Source organism: Bos javanicus, chromosome 11, assembly GCF_032452875.1.
Source record: "Bos javanicus breed banteng chromosome 11, ARS-OSU_banteng_1.0, whole genome shotgun sequence".
NCBI classification, from domain to species: domain Eukaryota; kingdom Metazoa; phylum Chordata; class Mammalia; order Artiodactyla; family Bovidae; genus Bos; species Bos javanicus.
In genome coordinates, this window is record NC_083878.1 from 75,833,807 (window position 1) to 75,852,013 (window position 18,207).

Sequence of the window (18,207 nt, forward strand, 5' to 3'; positions counted from 1 at the left end):
TATTCCACCTCTCTGCCTTGTGCCTGGAGATGAGGGAAGAAACACAAGCTCATGTTACAAAGAGTATTTCTCTGGTTTATCAGCTCTCCCTCTCTCAGCCCACGCTCAGAACGATTTCTTAGTTCTCAGCTTTTCTTCCTCTGATCAAAGTGCCCGAGGCAGTGAGCACCAGGAGGGGAGCCCAAGCATTTCTGGCTCAGTCTTGCACTCCCCTCTTCAGCACTGTTTGAAGAACCTGTAGCCCAGAGTTCTCCAATCAGGTGGGCATGGTGGCCTAGCTGCAGAAGGGTCTCCAAGGGCTTGGTGAGGGGATGATGGCCCTGGGATACTGGGGGCTCCTGCCTTGCCTCCACCTGGATGAGATCAAGGCTGCCTGTGTCCTTCCTGGTCCATTTTTTCCCATTCTGTTCACTCAATCGCTCTTTTTCTCTCCAATGAATTCAATGCAGAAAATCCATGAGCAGGATTTCTCTCTTCAAAGGATCAAATAACCTTTCTTTTTTTTTTCCTCCCTTTTAATTTTTTTTTCCCCAAACTGCAAAAGGAAAACATGCAAACAGACTTAGAGTTAAAGGTGAGAGAAAGAAAGAAAAGTTGCTGCAAAGTAATTTCAACTTGAGAAGTAGAGCGGTTGAAACCCAGAAAAAATGTGCATTCAGCAATATGGTCCGCTCCTACAAATTAATTAACCCAGAGCGCTGTGTAATTAGTGTGCAGGGTAGGGAATTGAGCAGCTCACAATATCCCTCACCCAGTGTGGAATTACGTTTGCGAAAGAATTTCCTCTTCCTTTCCCGAGAGACTTGAGAGAGTCACCCCGTTGGTCTGGTACCAGCAGGTGCCTCACGGCTGGAGACACATTTGGGACTGGGTTTCGCCTGTGAGGAGGGGTCTTACGGCTGCATCCCCCTGATGTCTACCTTTGACCATGGCATAGCTGGGCTGTCACAGAAAGAGGAGGCAGCCAGTCAGTTCTTCTCCTGGAGAAATGGACCCTGAGGAGACCCTTCTGCCCATGTGCTACATCTAAACTCTGAGTTCTTGCTTTTTTTTCTTTTTTCTTTTTTTAATGTTTTTTGGGGTTGATTTACAATGTTGTATTAGTTTCAAGTGTGCAGCAAAGTTAATCACTTATACATATATGTTTGTATGCTGTGCTTAGTCGATCAGTCATGCCCAAATCTTTGCAACCCCATGGAGTGCAGGCTCCTCTGTCCATGGGGATTCTCCAGGCAAGGATATTGGAGTGGGCTGCCATGCCCTCCTCCAGTGGATCTTTCCAACCCAGGAGTCAAACCCAGGTTTCCTGCATTGCAGGTGGATTCTTTACCAGCTGAGCTACCAGGGAAGCCCATACATATATGTATATCCACTCTTTTTTAGATTCTCATCCTGAGTAAAGTTGATGCTGGTAAAGACTGAAGGCAGGAGGAGAGGGGAATAACAGAGTATGAGATGGCATCACTGACTCAATGGACTTGAGTTTGAACAAACTCTGGGAGATAGTGAAGGACAGGGAAGCCTGGCCTGCTGTAGTCCATGGGGTTACAAAGAGTCGGACATAATTTAGCGACTAAACAATAACTGAGTGAAGTAAGTCAGACAGAGAAAGACAAATAATCATACAATATCATTTACATGTTGAATCTAAAAAAGAGGGGGAATGGAGAGTTAGTGTCTAATGGGGACAGAGTTTCAGTTTAGGAAGGTGAAAAATTCAGGCGATGGACGATGGTGAGAGTTGCAGAATAATTGAATGTACTTAGTTCCACTGAACTGTACAAATATGATTGACTTCTATCACAATTAAAAAATTTTAAACATTTTGAAAAGGCTACTTATGAACTTATCTACAAAATAGAAATAGAGTTAAAATGTAGAAAACAAACTTAACAGTTACCAGGGTATAAGGAATGAGGGAGGGATAAATTCGGAGATTGGGATTGATGTATACATATTATTGTATATAATTAGATAACTAATTAGGATTTACTGTATAGCACAGGGGACTCTACTCAATACTCTGTAGTGGCCTATATGGGAATAGAATTCAAAAAATCAATTTCCCAATTTTGACATGAATGTGGATATTTATCATCTCTTGAGGAACTATGTAAAGTACTTGCAGGGCTGTATTTGAAGACTCTGTGACTGATACTGTCACAGGAACCTTTATGGTGGGGGCATGCTTCATGGGGGTCATTGCAGGGGTTGGCTAACCACCTTTTCCCTTTTTTCTGTACACTCTTTCAGCATCTAGTAAGGCCAATGGACTTGCTATAAATTTAATGTTTTTGTCTCCCAAATTCATTAACCCTAATTCTCAGTGTAATGGCATTTGCAGACAGGCCTTTGAGAGGTAATTAGGTCATAAGGGTGGAGCCCTCACGAATGGAATTAGTGCCTTAAAAAGAAGAGATATGAGAGAGGCGATCTCTTTCTGCCATGTGAGTGTAAAACAGGAAGTTAGCTCTCTGCAAGCATTTCTTCACTAGACACTGACCTTGATCTTGAGCTTCCAGGCTGCAGAACTGTGAGAAATCTGTGTCTGTTGTTTAAGCCATTCAGTCTGTGGTATTTTGTTATAACAACCCAGACTAAGACAGGACTCATCCTCAGAGTGCTTTTAAATGCACAAAATAAAATATATAGGATTACAAAGGAAACTAATAATATTGACATACAGTTATCAAAATACAAATAAAACAGATATGTGGTATAGTCATATATGTGCTTCTTTGTTATTAACTCATTAAAAAGCAGGATCTACTTATGGGTTGAATAACTGACATGTCATAAATAAATAATATTTTGAGAAATCTGCAACAATCATACTAAAATAACTGATTTCTACCATTGACAAATCATGTGTATGTGTTTGTGTCCTCAGTCTGACTCTTTGTGACCCCATGGATTACAGTCTGCCAGGCTCCTCTGTCCATGGGATTTTCCAGGCAAGAGTACTGGAGTGGGGTGCCATTTCCTTCCCCAGGGGATCTTCCTGACCCAGGGACCAAACCTGAGTCACTTGCATCTCCTGGATTGGCAGGTGGAGTTTTTACCACTAGCACCACCTGGGAAGCCTGTTCACAAATCATAGCATTGCTAAAATAACTGTGGTTTATTGCCCACTTTTGTCACTGAAGGAAATGCTATAGTTCAACTAGAGACTAGTGAAAAAGCAGACAGACATTTTCCCCACCTGAGTTCATTGACCTTCTGACTTCTGTCCATGGGCCTCTGGATGAGTTTCTGCTGATGAATAAATGGGTTTCTTAGGAAAATGATGGAAACATTGGTGACATCTACTGAGTCCTTCTGTAAATTCCTCTGCTTGTGGGGGTTCTTTGTCCCTCTCTGAAGGGGAACTGAAGGACCGATTTCTTGGAGTCAGGTGTCACTGAGGGTTGTTGCTAAGGACTTGGAGAAGCAAAAAGACAGAGATGATAAGGGAAACATCACTATGACTTGTGCATGTTAAGAATCGCTGGGTTGGTGGCCTGTGCTGTGAGCAGAGGGGTGAGAGTGGACGTGTGCATGGCCAAGGAAGGATGTAGGGCCACGTGCTTCCCAGGGGGGAAGCCTGGATGCCTAAGGGGTAAACTGGTGAAAGGGAAGTAGCGTGAGGCTAGACAGGGTACAGGGAGTGGGTGCTGGGGCATCTTGGCTCTTCAAGGCAGTCTACCTCTTTGGGCTGTGGGCAACTAGGGGCTCTCTGAAGCTCATCAGGATAAAGGACGCTAGACTTGTGTTGCAGGCATATGGACTCTTAGATGCACCGAATCACATGGTTTGAAGCCCTGCTGGTCTATCAGGTCTCCACGAGCCAGGTTTCAGCATTATCACTGTACTTAAATCATTTTCACCTACAGGTCATTCACTTCCTCCACAGCTCCTTCCAGATTCAGGCTTCATGAACAGACATTTGTAAGTTGGTTCTCATTTGCCATCTATTCAGTGCTATGATAACTGAAATCATCTCTGAACAGGAAAATATTTTTATCTGTCTTAGTTGCTATTCAGAGGACCTGGGGTGGGCTACTGAACTTCTGTACTTGAGAAAGATAAGTTGCTCCAGGTAATGTTTAATTTTACTAAAGAAAAAAATCCCAAAATGACTTTTCCCCTTAAGTTAATAGTTTTTGTCCTTGAAAACAAAGCCGACACAATACAGGTGAATAATACCTTGAAGTCTTTGTTCTCTGGGCTGAGTCTCAGAGCTGAATGCATCAGACAGGGCGCTAAAACTTGCAGGCAGAGGTATAGAATCCCAATCTCTACCTTTTAACATGAATCCGGGCTCTTCTAGATACCAGGCCAACCACGTGCCCCTCTGGAGACCTCATGGTGAGAGATGAGAATAGATGAGAATCCCTGTTGCATATTAAAAACTATTGTGACTTCCCTAGTAGTCCAGTGGTTAAGAATCGACTGCCAGTGCAGGGGACAGGGGTTCGATCCCTGACCTGGGAAGGTACACGCCGCAGAGCAACCGGTGTGCTACAACTACTTGGCCTGTGCTCCACAAGAGAGACCACTGCAATGAGAAACCCGTGCACCGCAACTAGAGGGTAGCACCCGCTCGCTGTAACTAGAAAAACCCGCTTACAATGAATGTTAGTTATATTGTATTTTTTTTTTGTACAAAGTCTTCAAAATTTGGTATGCATTTTATACTGACAGCACATCCCAGTTGAGATTTGCCTCATTTCAAGTGTTTTGTGGTCACATGTAGTGAGTGTCTGCCACACTGGATAGTGCTTCTCTCTCTCTCTCTTTCTCCCTCTGTAATAAAATGTAGTTGACACTCAATATTATGTTAGTTTCAGGTGTGCCGCATAATGATTTGATGTCTACATACATTACATAATGACCATCACAGTAAGTCTAGTAATCCTACTGTCCCTGTACAAAGTTATTACAATTTTAGTGACCACATAGTGAAAAGGAAAAATGTTAGTTGCTCAGTCATGTCTGACTCTTTGTGACCCTATGGACTGTATCCTGCCAGGCTCCTCTGTCCATGGATTTCTCCAGGCAAGAATACTGGAGTGGGTAGCCATTCCCTTCTTCAGGGGATGTTCCCGACCTAGGGATTGAACCCAGGTCTCCTGCATTGCAGGCAGATTCTTTACCATCTCAGCCACCAGGGAAGTCCATTGGCCACATTCCTTATGTATATTACATCCCTGTGACTTACGGGATTCCCAGGTGGCTCAGTGGTAAAGAATCCACCTGCCAATGCAGGAGATGTGGATTTGATCCCTGGGTGGGGAAGATCCCCTGCAGGAGGAAATGGCAACCAACTCCAGTGTTCTTGCTGGGAAAATCCCATGGACAGAGGAGCCTAGCAGGCCACAGTCTGTGGGGTCGCAAAGAGTCGGACATCACCGAGCAACTGAGCATGACTTACTTTTTATATAACTGGAGGTTTGTGCCTCTAAATTCCCCTTGCCTATTTTCTCCTATCACCCACCTCCATTCTGGCATCCACCAGCGTGTCCTCTGTAGCTATGAATCTGTTTGTCTGTTCTGTGGGGAGCTCTTCCCTGGGACTAGCTTTTCACCATGAGCTGTGTGTGCCGCTCCCTGGCTAATCTGTCCATGGGTCTCAGAGGTTGATCTGTTAGAGCAATGTTGTTGTTGTTGTTTGGTCGCTAAGTTGTGTCCAACTCTTCACGACCCCATGGACTGCAGCTCACCAGGCCTCCCTGTCTCTCACTATCTCCCGGAGTTTGCCCAAGTTTGAGTCCATTGAATCGGCGATGTTATCCATCCTGTTAGAACAGTGGCTCCAGACAGAGGTGCAATGTGATGCAAGGACCCGGGAAGAAGCTCAGTGGAAGGCAGAGGCATCCATGGCATGAATCCTTTTTCACAAAAGAGAGTGACTTGAGATTACCATCCCCTTGAGAAATTGGAAGGTGCTCCTCCTGGGGATGCTCAGATGCTCTGAGACCTGGAAAGGTGTCTTCCTGGAGGCTGACACACACAGAGCTGCACGGAGCAGAGGTGGGAGATCTGCTCGTTCGTAGATGCTGTGGGTGAAGCAGCCACACCTGTAATGCCAAGACCTTGGCAGGAAGAGAAGGGAAAAGCCAGTTTCTCCAACTTTCTCTAATAGCTTCTGGGTCATTGCTCCTCTGGTATTGGGTTGATAATCCTGTTGTTTACCTATTTGCTTGTATTCCATTGTGTTCCTTAAGTGGACTAGACACAGTTCACAAAGATAGTTGGATTATGGCGTGATGACATAAAAATGACAAAAAACGAAGCATAATAGATGGAAGAATAGGAAAGATGAATGGAACTAGGTGTGAGGTTGGTTCAAAATATACATCTCTGAATGGCCCACCTATTTGCTAGAGATGGGCTATATTGATCTGAGTCTCAGCTGTTCAACAGCCAAGGCAAAGGGAGGCACAATAAGTGACATGAATCACAGCACAGGAAATGAAAACAAACAGGAGCTGAGTTGGCACAAAGCCACACTGTAGGGCAAGGAAGTGAGGACATAGGACAGAGCACAGTGGAAACCATACCTGTGACACCAAAATCCTATCACATCCTCAGAGCGATGTTCCTCCTGAGTTCTTGAAAACAAGCTTCATCAGGCCCAAGCTTCCAACCTCAGTAGTAGCATCTTATACTCATGGGTATTGAATCTGAGTGTTGCTCTTCTGTCTGTTTAGACTAAGGGTGCACCTCCTTGCTTTTCTAGAGAAGCCATTCTGCAGAGCCCACCTTATGCTCTCCTGACACTGGGCTCTCAGATGGACTGCTTAGTCTGGATCCATTTAAGAGATTAGACAGAGCCACACATTTCCACAGCAGGGAAAGATCACCAGTGACTGTTTCCTTCCCTGCTGGGTGCATGAATACTTTTCCCAGACTTCTTTGCAGCCAGGCGTGGTCTTGACCCTGAGCTTGAGCAGAAGTGATATTCATCACTTCTGAGCTGAAATAGTTGGGAAGTAAATGCATTCTTTCCATACTCCTCATCTGCTGGCTGAAAAATGAAGGCTACAAGGGCCCAGAGGAAGATGGAGCCCCAGGAAGGAAGAAGCCCAGGCTACTGAGGGTCTGGTGGAAGACACCCAACCAGAACACCTTCCCTGGACTGTGATCTGCACAAGGACCAACTCCTCTTGTGTCAAGGCACTAGGATGTCTGGATTTGTCTGTTAGAGTAGCTAGCATTATTTGAACTAATACAGTTCTCCTTGGGAAATGCTCTCTAAACACAATTCCTCTCTACCAAGAGGAGTTGAAATGTTTGAGTGACACCAAGTTCAAGGTTACGTTCCCTGACAACTACTAAGAGTGCAAATATTCTCTGTTGCAGGGAAGTGGGTAGGTGTAAAACCTTATGTTTTAATAGTCACCCAAGGTGGGAGTAAGATGAACACACTCTTGTCAAAATCATGTCACCTTACAAGAACTCCTGCCTGAATAGAAAGCTTGTACCTGTGTGTAAGACCAAGATTCTCCTCAGAAAGTCACTTTGGATCCGCCTTAGCACACAGTGAAAATGGTAACCAAGGCCACACGATTTCATACAGTATAATCTGCTGTAGTATTTTAACCTGAAAAAAAATTTAAACGGCTATATAACCCTTTGACTGCTGCAGCCCTTGTAAACAAAACAGAACTTGGACAGTCAACTTGGCCAAGTCTCCTTCTCACTCTGGGCTTTAGTTTGCAGGCATGACCAATGACAACTGTATGTGGTGGGCCAGAACTACAATTGATAATGTATGTGTACAATGCCAAACAAAAACTCTCTGCAGCACACATCTGTAGCACGTCGATAGGAACTCTAATTCTGTCCCCATCATTCTTACATGGTGTAAGCACTAAGCACCAGCTATGGTGGCAGAACAAACATTTCCAGGTGCCACACACATTACACAAGGTGGTTGGTGGTTTAGTTGCTAATTTGTGTCCGGCTTTTGCTACCCCACGGACTGTAGCCCACACAGTTCTTTTGTCCATGGGATTTTCCAGGTAAGAATTCTGGAGTGGGTTGCCATTTCCTTCTCTACAGGATCTTCCCAACCCAGGGGCTTCCCAACCATGATTCCTGCATTGCAGGCAGATTCTTTACCTGGGAAGTCCATCACATAAGGTGAGACAGTTGTAATATTTATGGACCAGGTCCTGGGGGACAAAGCCAGGAGGAAAGGGTAGTCCCTGATTCTCCCTGAGAAGAACTGCAGGTCTGCAGTTACATTCAGAGATCGTGGAGGCTGGGTGGTTATGCCACCATCACATTAGATGTTGCGGAAGGATCCAGGTTTGTGAGCCTGGCTGGTGTGCATGGCAACTTTCTTCCTGATGGGTCTTTAGTGACGAGTCATCTGCAGAGCTTTGTGATTTGTCCAGGAATGAGCTCATAAGGGCTCCAGATTAGTGACCAGACAAACAGCATTGAAAGAGCCAAGTGCTGAGACGGGTCTGGGCTCCTCGCTTGGGCCACAGTGTGGCCTGTGTAGCCAATGTCCTCACTTGCTCCCACTGTGTGGCCTGTGTAGCCGATGTCCACCCAAGGGACACAGATACCCTGGATTTCCAACTTCACCCAGGCTGCATGGGACCTGGCTCCTTTGTGCCTATAGCAGGTAAAGCCAAACTCTGGCTAAAGGGTGAAAAAATCAAAATGAAAAACCCAGATCTGATTTATTTATTTACTCTCAGTTGATGTCTTGGGCTTCCTTGGTGATTCAGATGGTAAAGAATCTGCCTGCAATGCAGGAGACTAGGGTTCAATTCCTACGTTGGGAAGACCCCCTGAAGAAGGGAACTGCTACCCACTCCAGTATTCTGGCCTGGAGAATTCCTTGGATAGAGGAGCCTGACCTGTCTACAATCCGTGGGGTTGCAGAGTCAGATATGACTGAGTGAGTTTCACTTCACTTCGATGTCTTAAATCATCCTGGAATCGAGCTCTACCATTTTGCTCTTCCAAAAAGGTGAAGGAAGAATATGAGAAGATGCTCCCTCACTATAGAGGTTGGGTGGCTGCAAAACTTGAGTCCTGGGGGCTGTGGGATCTGTAGTCCAAGTGCCTTATACTCAAACCTGGGCTGTGACTGGGGACTGCTATGAGACAGAGGGCCTTTGTCACTTTGTAATTCACTGTCCATCTATCCTTCTCCACTGGCAGGACCGTGAAGACACACGTGTCCAATTATGAGGATGCTCTAGGAAGTTGTCAGGCAGTCCCTGTAAAACTTTTCATGTGCCTATGAAACACCTGGGCATCAAGATTCTCCCTTTCTTTCTTTAAAAAAAAAAAAAAAACCTATTTATTTCCTTATTGGCTATGCTGGATCGTCGCTGTTGGTGGGCTTTTCTCTAGCTGTGGCAAGCAAGGGCTCTTGCAGTGCGTGGCCTTCTCATCACAGTGGCTTCTCTTGTTGCAGAGCACGGGCTCTAGGTACTTGGGCTTCAGTAGTTGCAGCACGTGGGCTCAGTAGTTGTGGCTCCCAGGCTCTGGAGCACAGGCTCGGTAGTTGTGGCGCATGGGTTTAGTTGTTCCATGGCTATGGGATCCTCCTGGATCAAGGATTGAACCCACGTCTCCTGCACTGGCAGGCAGATTCTTTGCCACTGACCACTAGGGAAGCCCCAAGATCCTGCATTTCTAACTAACCTCCTGGTGAGGTTGATGCTGCCCGGAGGACCCCACCTGAGTAGGAGGGTCCCATGGGTCATGCCATGTGTGGAGTGATATTTGGACAAGCAGTGCTTCTGGGCAGCTCCCTAGAGCCTGCCATGGAGGCTGGAAGAATCTGTAATGAGAAGGGTCTGAGTGTTGTCTCAGAAAGAAGAAAATGTCTGGGAGGATGGTTGCCCGGGGCCTGCGAAGAACACCCCTCCTGGGCCTCCATCTATTTACCTTGACTTTGTGCTTTCCATCTTTGCTTTTACAAATTAGGAAAAAGTGCAAGTGTTAGTAGCTCAGTCAGCTCTTTGTGATACCCTGGACTGTGATCCACCAGGCTCCTCTGTCCATGTAATTCTCCCAGCAAGAATACTGGAGTGGGTTGCCATTCCCTTCTTGAGGGGATCTTCCCCACCCGGGAATCAAACTGGGTCTGTGTTGCGGGCAGATTGTTTACCTTCTGAGCCACCAGGGAAGCCCTGAATGGGCCTCATTATACCTCACATCTGAGCTAGGCATTTACCAATCTGAGAATATAAGCAAACTGGCAGAAGGCATCTGACAGAAAGCCCAGCTGCGGGGTAGGGGGCTGGAGTACATCCTCGGCCCTTTGCTCCCTCTCAGGCATCTCAGGTCAAAGCCTAGCTCAGCCTGGTCCTCCCCATCCTCCTGGGATGCAGAGGAGGAGGAGGCCTCCACTCTTGAAGAGGCTTGGCTTCTTGTATCCTGACACGTGCATGTTTTCTGTTTTATAGGAAGAAATGTGTCTTGGCTGGAGGCCCACGTTTCGTTCCAGCACATCCTTTTTACCAAAAGAGCCGTCCCTGGAGCTGCCAACAGTGTTTACGAGAAAACCATCCAACAATAGTTTGGATCTGGGAGCATGGCCTGACCACAGACGTGGCCTTCCCCACCCTGAGAACCAACCATCAGGAAGCCTGGCACATGGTATAGTGTCTTTATTTCTACCCCAAAATGTAAAAAATGTAAAGCTGGTTTCTTTCTTTCTTTTTTTTCTTTCCAGCTGGGAAAACTCCTGTCAGTGGATGCAGTGTCCTTTCCAGATTCAATATTATGCAAACTGCATATCGGCAAATGGAGTAAACAAATATGTCCATGGAGCCTCCTGATGCATGGAGAGACAGGGCTGGGAGAGATGGGCCTGTCCCAGAAGAGAGATGCAGATCCGTCGGTCTGCGTGCGAGCTGCTCAAACTGCCGCTCAGCCGGCTCTGTCGCCATCTCTCTCCTTCAGAACAGAGTCAGAGACTGAGATGATGCACCACCCGGACAATGGATGCCCAGCAGCAGGGGCATAGCTGAAGTCACAAACAGACCTAGGGTGGCTGCAGGCCAGATTGGAGCTCTCATCGACTGGGGTGGGGGGTTCACCACCCAGCCAGTCCTGCGCTGGCTCTAAGCCCCACCGTCTTCAGGCCCGCCCAAGGGAAGGCAGAGAAGTTGAGTTTTCAGCTCCATCTCCCCTGTCTGGCAGGCTGAGCAGGAGGCAGTACCCCATATGGCATGTTTCTGGCAGAGAGACCTTGGTCAAGTCCCTTTCGAACCATGGGCTTTAGTTTCCAGGCATGTAGAGTTTTAATATGGGTGTGATGGGTCTGGGCTGGCTTCAGTTCTGCACTTCCAGAGTGTAGGATGCTTCTGTGTGATGCCAGATCCCAACACGCTCCCGTGGCAATAACTCAGGGAGATTAAGTGCCTTTTAAATGTTCCCTTCTAAGAAGATGAGGAAACAGATTTAAGGGGATTAGACTGTTCTATTGAAAGGTGGGCAGAGAGTAAGTGGAAAAGCTAGCATTTAGACCTAGGCCGTCTTTTCAGAAATCCCATACTGTCTTTTTTTGCAAAAATAGCATCATGCTTCCACAAACACCTGTGGATTCAGAAACCAACCCACAAACAAACAAAACCAAGGGACAAGGAGCACCCAAAGGGTCCATCGTCAAAGTCAGAAATGAAATTTTCATCCATCTCGCCTCCATGTATCGCCTCCCCTGCCCTGGCTGGTTGAATGTTTTCTCCTGTAGCTTCTGTCCTCTTTGTCTGTGGTGGGGTAACGGTGGCGGCAGGGCAGGTGAGAAGATGCCTGTATGCCCTTTTGGGTGAGCTGTATTTCCCACATTTTTTGTTGTTTTTTTTTTTTTGGGAGGGGGCAAGCAGAAATTGGCCTGTCCTATGCTCGTTTACAATGAAGCAAGAGTCCCTTCTCGCCATTAACTACCCCATGGAGTTTGGTGTCACAGAAATAGTTGCTCAGGCAGACTAGGTTCAGTTGCTACCAAATACACTTGAAGTCTCAGAATTACTGAGAACAGAGATTTGCAGCCACGCTCTCTGGATCCCTGATAAATCAGGCATGTCTGTCCATATTGTTTCAGAAGGGAGATGCGTTCTCAGGTGTTCAGAGGAAATGGCCCCGTACCCAGTTTCATGTCCCGAACCAGGGTCCCTGGTGCCTGGGATGCCGTATTGCTGAGCAGATGGCAGTGTCACGGGCATGCTTCTGGTGGAGACAAGATGGAGATAAAACCGCATACCCCCTCACGTTGACAGCTTTGGAAAGTCTCTGCCAGCTCTTCCAGAGAAGGTGCTGGGGTGGGAGGTCACTCAGGGCACAGGAGGAACAACCCAGGCCAGAGCTTCATGCGTTCAGCAGGTTGTGGATAAATTGGTTATCTGTGATCCGATTTCTGGCACCTAGCATATATCTGATATTTCATGTGGGTTTTGATCATTTTTTTAATTTTTAAAAATTAGAGTATAATTGTTTTGCAGTGTTGTGTTAGTTTCTGCTGTACAACAGTGTGAATCAGTTATAAGTACATATGTATCCCCTCCCTCTTAAGGGTTTTTATTACTGACTTGAGGAAGTTTTCAAATATTTCGTCTTTGTAGAGTCTTATCAACTCCATTCTTCCTGGTGGGAAAGTGGAGAAATAAATTAACCAAAATATTCTCTGACCAATCACTATGCCCATTTGGTGATTAGATGTCCCAAGAATATCCCAGGTAATGCATTTGGAGGGTTATTGTCAGCCTCACTGTTTTTCTTCTCCCTCTCTCACTCTCAACCCTTCTGAAATACAGGATAGGGACCCTCATAACAGAATTATGCCGATGAATGTGTTTTATAAGTGGTTAATATGTGAGCTGGTAAACTTACTTTCCTCACTGTACTGCCAAAGTTTGTGGTCTTTTGCACCTTTTTTTGTGGCTTACCATGGCAGAATATGTGGTGGATGTGCCCCACTCTGCTGTATGTTAACTGCTTGGAGATAGATGGCTTTTCAACTCTGTGTCCATGCTTCTCCCATGCACACAGCATGTGGCAGACAGATTCTGAGGTAAATGACTCTCCATGGTCCCTGTCTCCTATTCATGTCCTGTATAAAACCTTCCCTCTGAGTGTGGGGGGACCAGACTAGCTTCTAACCCATTGAATATGGCAAAAATGATGAATGTCATTCCTATGATGACATTGCATTATACCAGACTTCGTCTTACTAGTGAATTCATTCACTGTTTTGATCGAGTAAATGGTCATGTTGGGAAAGTCCACATGGGCTTCTCTGTATGGTGGGTGACTTCTAAGAGCTCAGGGCAGCCTCCAACCATTAGCCATCAAAAATTGGGGCTCTCAGTCCTACAGCCCCAGGAAATAAATTCTAGTAATCTGAGTGAGCATGGAGTCAGGTTCTTCCCCAGTCAAGCTTTTGGATGAGAACACTGCCTGGTTAAAACCACAAATGCAGCCTTGTGAGATCCTGAGCAGATGACTCAACTAGACCACACCCAGACTCTTGACCTGCAGCAACAGTCAGATAATAAATGTGTACTGTTTAAAGTTGCCAAGTTTGTGATAATCTGTTATGCAGTTGTTAAAAATGGATACCGCACACTCAGAATTTCCTGGCCACATGCATTGTGAGAGCAGTTCAGTGCTGTTCCTCTGAAATCTCCTGTCTGTCATCTAAGACATGACCTCTGCATGCTCTTGAAAATGAGAAACTAGGTGATTTCCTGGAGAGTAACAACAAATACCCCTGGACTTAGGTTGGTATTTGTAACATCTGTGTCTCTAGCTGATGTCCTTCCGGAATTCCAGACCCTAGTGCCTGCTCATATATCTTTACTTGGTAGTTACCCTTCAAAATAAAAATGTCCCAAACTCAACTCTTCATCCTCCAAATAATTTTCTACTTCGCCACTGCTTTTTTGCCTTAAGAAAAGGCACACCACCCTCGTCACCTTAGATCCTCACATCTTCCCAAAAGTTCCCTTGGGATGGCCCTCAGATCAGAGTTCCAACTTTATGTCTGGGGCGGAGAGACACTGCAAGGATCTGTAATCTCTGGGCCTTTGTAAATTGTCCCTTGGGCTTCCAGGGGTGTGGGTGGGTGGTGGAGGCATTGTCCCATCTCCAGGGCCAAAATGATTCTTTCATCTGGAAGGCAAAAAGTCCCAAGCTCCAGGCCAGGATAATAAACCAGACAAATTGAAAAGGTACTGAGTCCTGGAGGCTCTCAGGTTTTTTCTCAGGTTTGCTCCACACAGTCCTATATTCTCTGCCAGGTATATGTGATTCCCTTCCTTGCCTTCCCAGTCTATTAAATCTATAAGCTATTAAGAATTCAGAGAAACTGTATATAAATTTCCTCCTATATTAAATGACACTAAAGTTAACATCCAAAGTTACCAAAAGGTTTATTTGATAGGGAACATTCTCACTTCCTTACAAAGTCTCAGTGTCGATGCAACCATCCTTGACAAGTATAGGTTAACATGTCCCTCTGTCTCAGCAATATTTGTCAAGATGAAGAGTCCTACCAGTTGCATTGTCAAATGCTTCTAATGAAAAGGGTATATCTTTTCAGATACGAAAAGGCAGAGGTGCAGAAACAGACGCTGTGCATGTCCCTGCAAGAGTGATACAAGATGACTGAGAAATGTCATCTGAGAGAAGGGGAAGAACCAGCCCTACATTAAAAAGGTAAAGAAATAGAAGAAAAAAAAAATCATGAAGTCAGTGTGTAATTATAGTTGATGCATATATTGTGTTTTATAATGCCACCTGACCTGCCTCTTGAGAAATCTGTATGCAGGTCAGGAAGCAACAGTTAGAAATGGACGTGGAACAACAGACTGGTTCCAAATAGGAAAAGCAGTACGTCAAGGCTGTATATTGTCACCCAGCTTATTTAACTTATATGCAGAGTACACCAGGAGAAATGCTGGGCTGGATGAAGCACAAGCTGGAATCAAGATTGCCGGGAGAAATATCAATAACCTCAGATATGCAGATGACACCACCCTTATGGCAGAAAGTGAAGAGGAACTCAAAAGCCTCTTGATGAAGGTGAAAGGGAACAGTGAAAAAGTTGGCTTAAAACTCAACATTCAGAAAACGAAGATCATGGTGTCTGGTCCCATCACTTCATGGCAAATAGATGGGGAAACAGTGTAAACAGTGTCAGACTTCATTTTTGGGGGCTCCAAAATCACTGCAGATGGTGACCGCAGCCATGGAATTGAAAGATGCTTACTTCCTGGAGGGAAAGTTATGGTCAACCTAGGCAGCATATTAAAAAGCAGACACATTACTTTGCCAACAAAGGTCCATCTCATCAAGGCTATGGTTTTTCCATTGGTCATGTATGGATATGAGAGTTGGACTATAAAGAAAGCTGAATGCTGAAGAATTGATGCTTTTGAACTGTGGTGTTGGAGAAGACTCTTGAGAGTCCCTTGGACTGCAAGGAGATCCAACCAGTCCATCCTAAATGAGATCAGTCCTGGGTGTTCATCGGAAGAACTGATGTTGAAGCTGAAACTCCAATCCTTTGGCCACCTGATGCGAAGAACTGACTCATTGGAAAAGACCCTGATATTGGGAAAGATTGAAAGCAGGAGGAGAAGGGGACGCCAGAGGATGAGATGGTTGAATGGTATCACTGACTCAATGGAGATGAGTTTGAGTGAACTCTGGGAGTTGGTGATGGACAGGGAGGCCTGGCGTGCTGCAGTCAGACACGACTGAGTGACTGAACTTCTAAACTGAATTCAGTGCTTGGATGATTAAGCAAAGAAACATCAGGATAGGAAACCTAAGATGGAGCCAGAAGCAAGGTCATTGCTGAACCTGTATGCTGTGAGCTCTACCATACTTGATGGATGTGGATATTGGGTCCTCAGCCGCCACTGCAGACTAGCAGTCTGGTGAGTCCTGCAACTTGTTTAGTTATGGGACAAGCTGGGCACCAGTGCAGACCAGTGTTCTCTGAGAACGTCTTTACTTCTTCCCTAAATGGTTGTCAAAGGAGAAGCTAAAACCACTTTAAACTATTTGTTTATAAAAATGTCTTACATTTTATGTGCAATTTATTCTTGAGTATATTATATATTTTGCGGACATTTGAGATTTATTTTCCCATTTTATTCTCTGTCTGATGCTGGCATAGAAAGTAGTCATTAATTTCTAAATAATTATTTTTAAAAATGTCTAATAACTTCTCATCTACACAGTCATCTAATCCTCAAACAGTAATAATTGCATCTTCTTATTTCTTGTGACTAAAGACTTTTTCTTTTCTTTTACCGTATTACACTGTCTAGAAGAGCACTACCCAATAGAAATATAACACTTGGTAAAAGAAATTAAACAGAAACATGAAAAATTATTTCAATAATATACTGTTTATTTTCTAAAAAAATTTTTTTTGGGGTATAGTTGATTTACAATGTTGCATTAGTTTCAGATGTACAGCAAAGTGAATCTGTTACATGTATATCCATTTTTTTTAGATTCTTTTCCAGCATAGACTGTTACAGATTATTGAGTAGAGATCCCTGTGCTTATTAAGTTCTTATTAGTGATCTATTTATATATATTAGTGTATATATGTCAATCCCAATCTCCCAATTTATCCCTCCCCCCTTACCCCTTCATAATCATAAATTCATTTTCTACATCTGTAACTGTTTCTGTTTTGTACTAGATAAGTTCATTTGTACCCTTTTTTCTCAGATTCTATATATAAGTGATATCACATGATATTTGTCTTTCTCTGGCTTACTTCACTCAGTATGACAATCTAGGTCTGTCCATGTTGCTGTAAATGGTATTATTTCATTCTTTTTATGGCTATTATTCCATTGTGCAAGAATGGCTAATTATCCATTCTTCTGTTGATGGTCATTTAGGTTGCTTTCATGTCCTGGCTATTGTATTGTAAATAGTGCTTCAGTGAACACTGGGGTGCATGTATCTTTTCAAATTATGTTTTTTTCTGGATATATGCCCAGGATCGGGATTGCTGGATCACATGGTAGTCCTACTTTTAGTTTTTTAAGGCACCTCCATATAGTTCTCCATAGTGGCTGTACCAGTTTACATTTCCACCAACAGTGTAGGAGGGTTCCCTTTTCTCCACACCCTCTCCAGCATTCATTGTTTGTAGATTTTTGATGATGGCCATTCTGACCAGTATGGAGTGACACCTCATTGAAGTTTTGATTTGCGTTTCTCTAATAATTAGTGATTTTAACATCTCCTCATGTACTTTTTAACCATCTGTATATGTTCTTTGGAGAAATGTCTACTTAGATCTTCCACCCATTTTGATTGGGCTGTTTAGGGTTTTTTGTTGTTCTTAAACAGCATGAGCTATTTCTATGTTTTAGAGATTAATTTCTTGTCAGTTTCTTCGACCCAGAATAAAATTTCAACCTAAATAAATATAAAAATTAAAAAGTAGATATTTTACTCTCTTTAAAAAATACTAAGTGTTCAAATTCTGGCATGTATTTTATAGTTACAAAACACCTCAATTCAGATGAACCCCATTTCAAGTGCTCAGTAACCATACGTGGCTAATGGCTGTCATTTTGGATAGGTCTAGAACTTCTAGAATATGATAAACAGTGACCACGGTTGCAAGCAGCCTTGTCTTATTATTTCCTGTTGAATGGGAATATCATTTACTTATAACTAGCTATTATTGCCATTTGGCTTGCAGTTCCCTGGTGGCTCACTGGTAAAGAATCTGCCTGCGACGCAGGGGAAGTGAATTCGATCCCTGAATTAGGAAGGTGCCCTGGAGGAGGGCATGGCAACTCCAGTATTCTTCCCAGGAAAATCCCATGGACAGAGGAGCCTGGTGGGCTAGTCTATGCAGTCGAAAAGAGTTGGACATGACTGAAGTGACATCACACATCCACACATTGCCATTTGGCTTGGGATGGTTTTTTCTTTTTTATCACATCAAGAACAATCTTCCACTGCTAGCTTATGAAATATTTTTGTTGTGGTGGTTAGTGATATACATTCAGTTCAGTTCAGTTGCTCAGTCGTGTCCAACTCTTTGTGACCCCATGAATTGCAGCACGCCAGGCCTCCCTGTCTATCACCAACTCCCAAAGTTCACTCAGATTCACGTCCATCGAGTCAGTGATGCATCCAGCCATCTCATCCTCTGTCGTCCTCTTCTCCTCCTGCCCCCAATCCCTCCCAGCATCAGAGTCTTTT

General features: G+C 44.5%; 1 long non-coding RNA gene across 1 annotated transcript in view; it reads left to right on the forward strand.

The window, feature by feature from the left end:
- The window catches only part of LOC133257377 (uncharacterized), a 31,656-nt gene extending 16,756 nt beyond the window's left edge, over positions 1 to 14,900 (forward strand). The window contains exons 2-3 of the long non-coding RNA XR_009739523.1: positions 10,422 to 10,614; positions 14,558 to 14,900. This is a non-coding gene — a long non-coding RNA (uncharacterized LOC133257377). The remainder of the gene's footprint in view (positions 1 to 10,421; positions 10,615 to 14,557) is intronic.
- Positions 14,901 to 18,207: the final 3,307 nt, after the last annotated feature.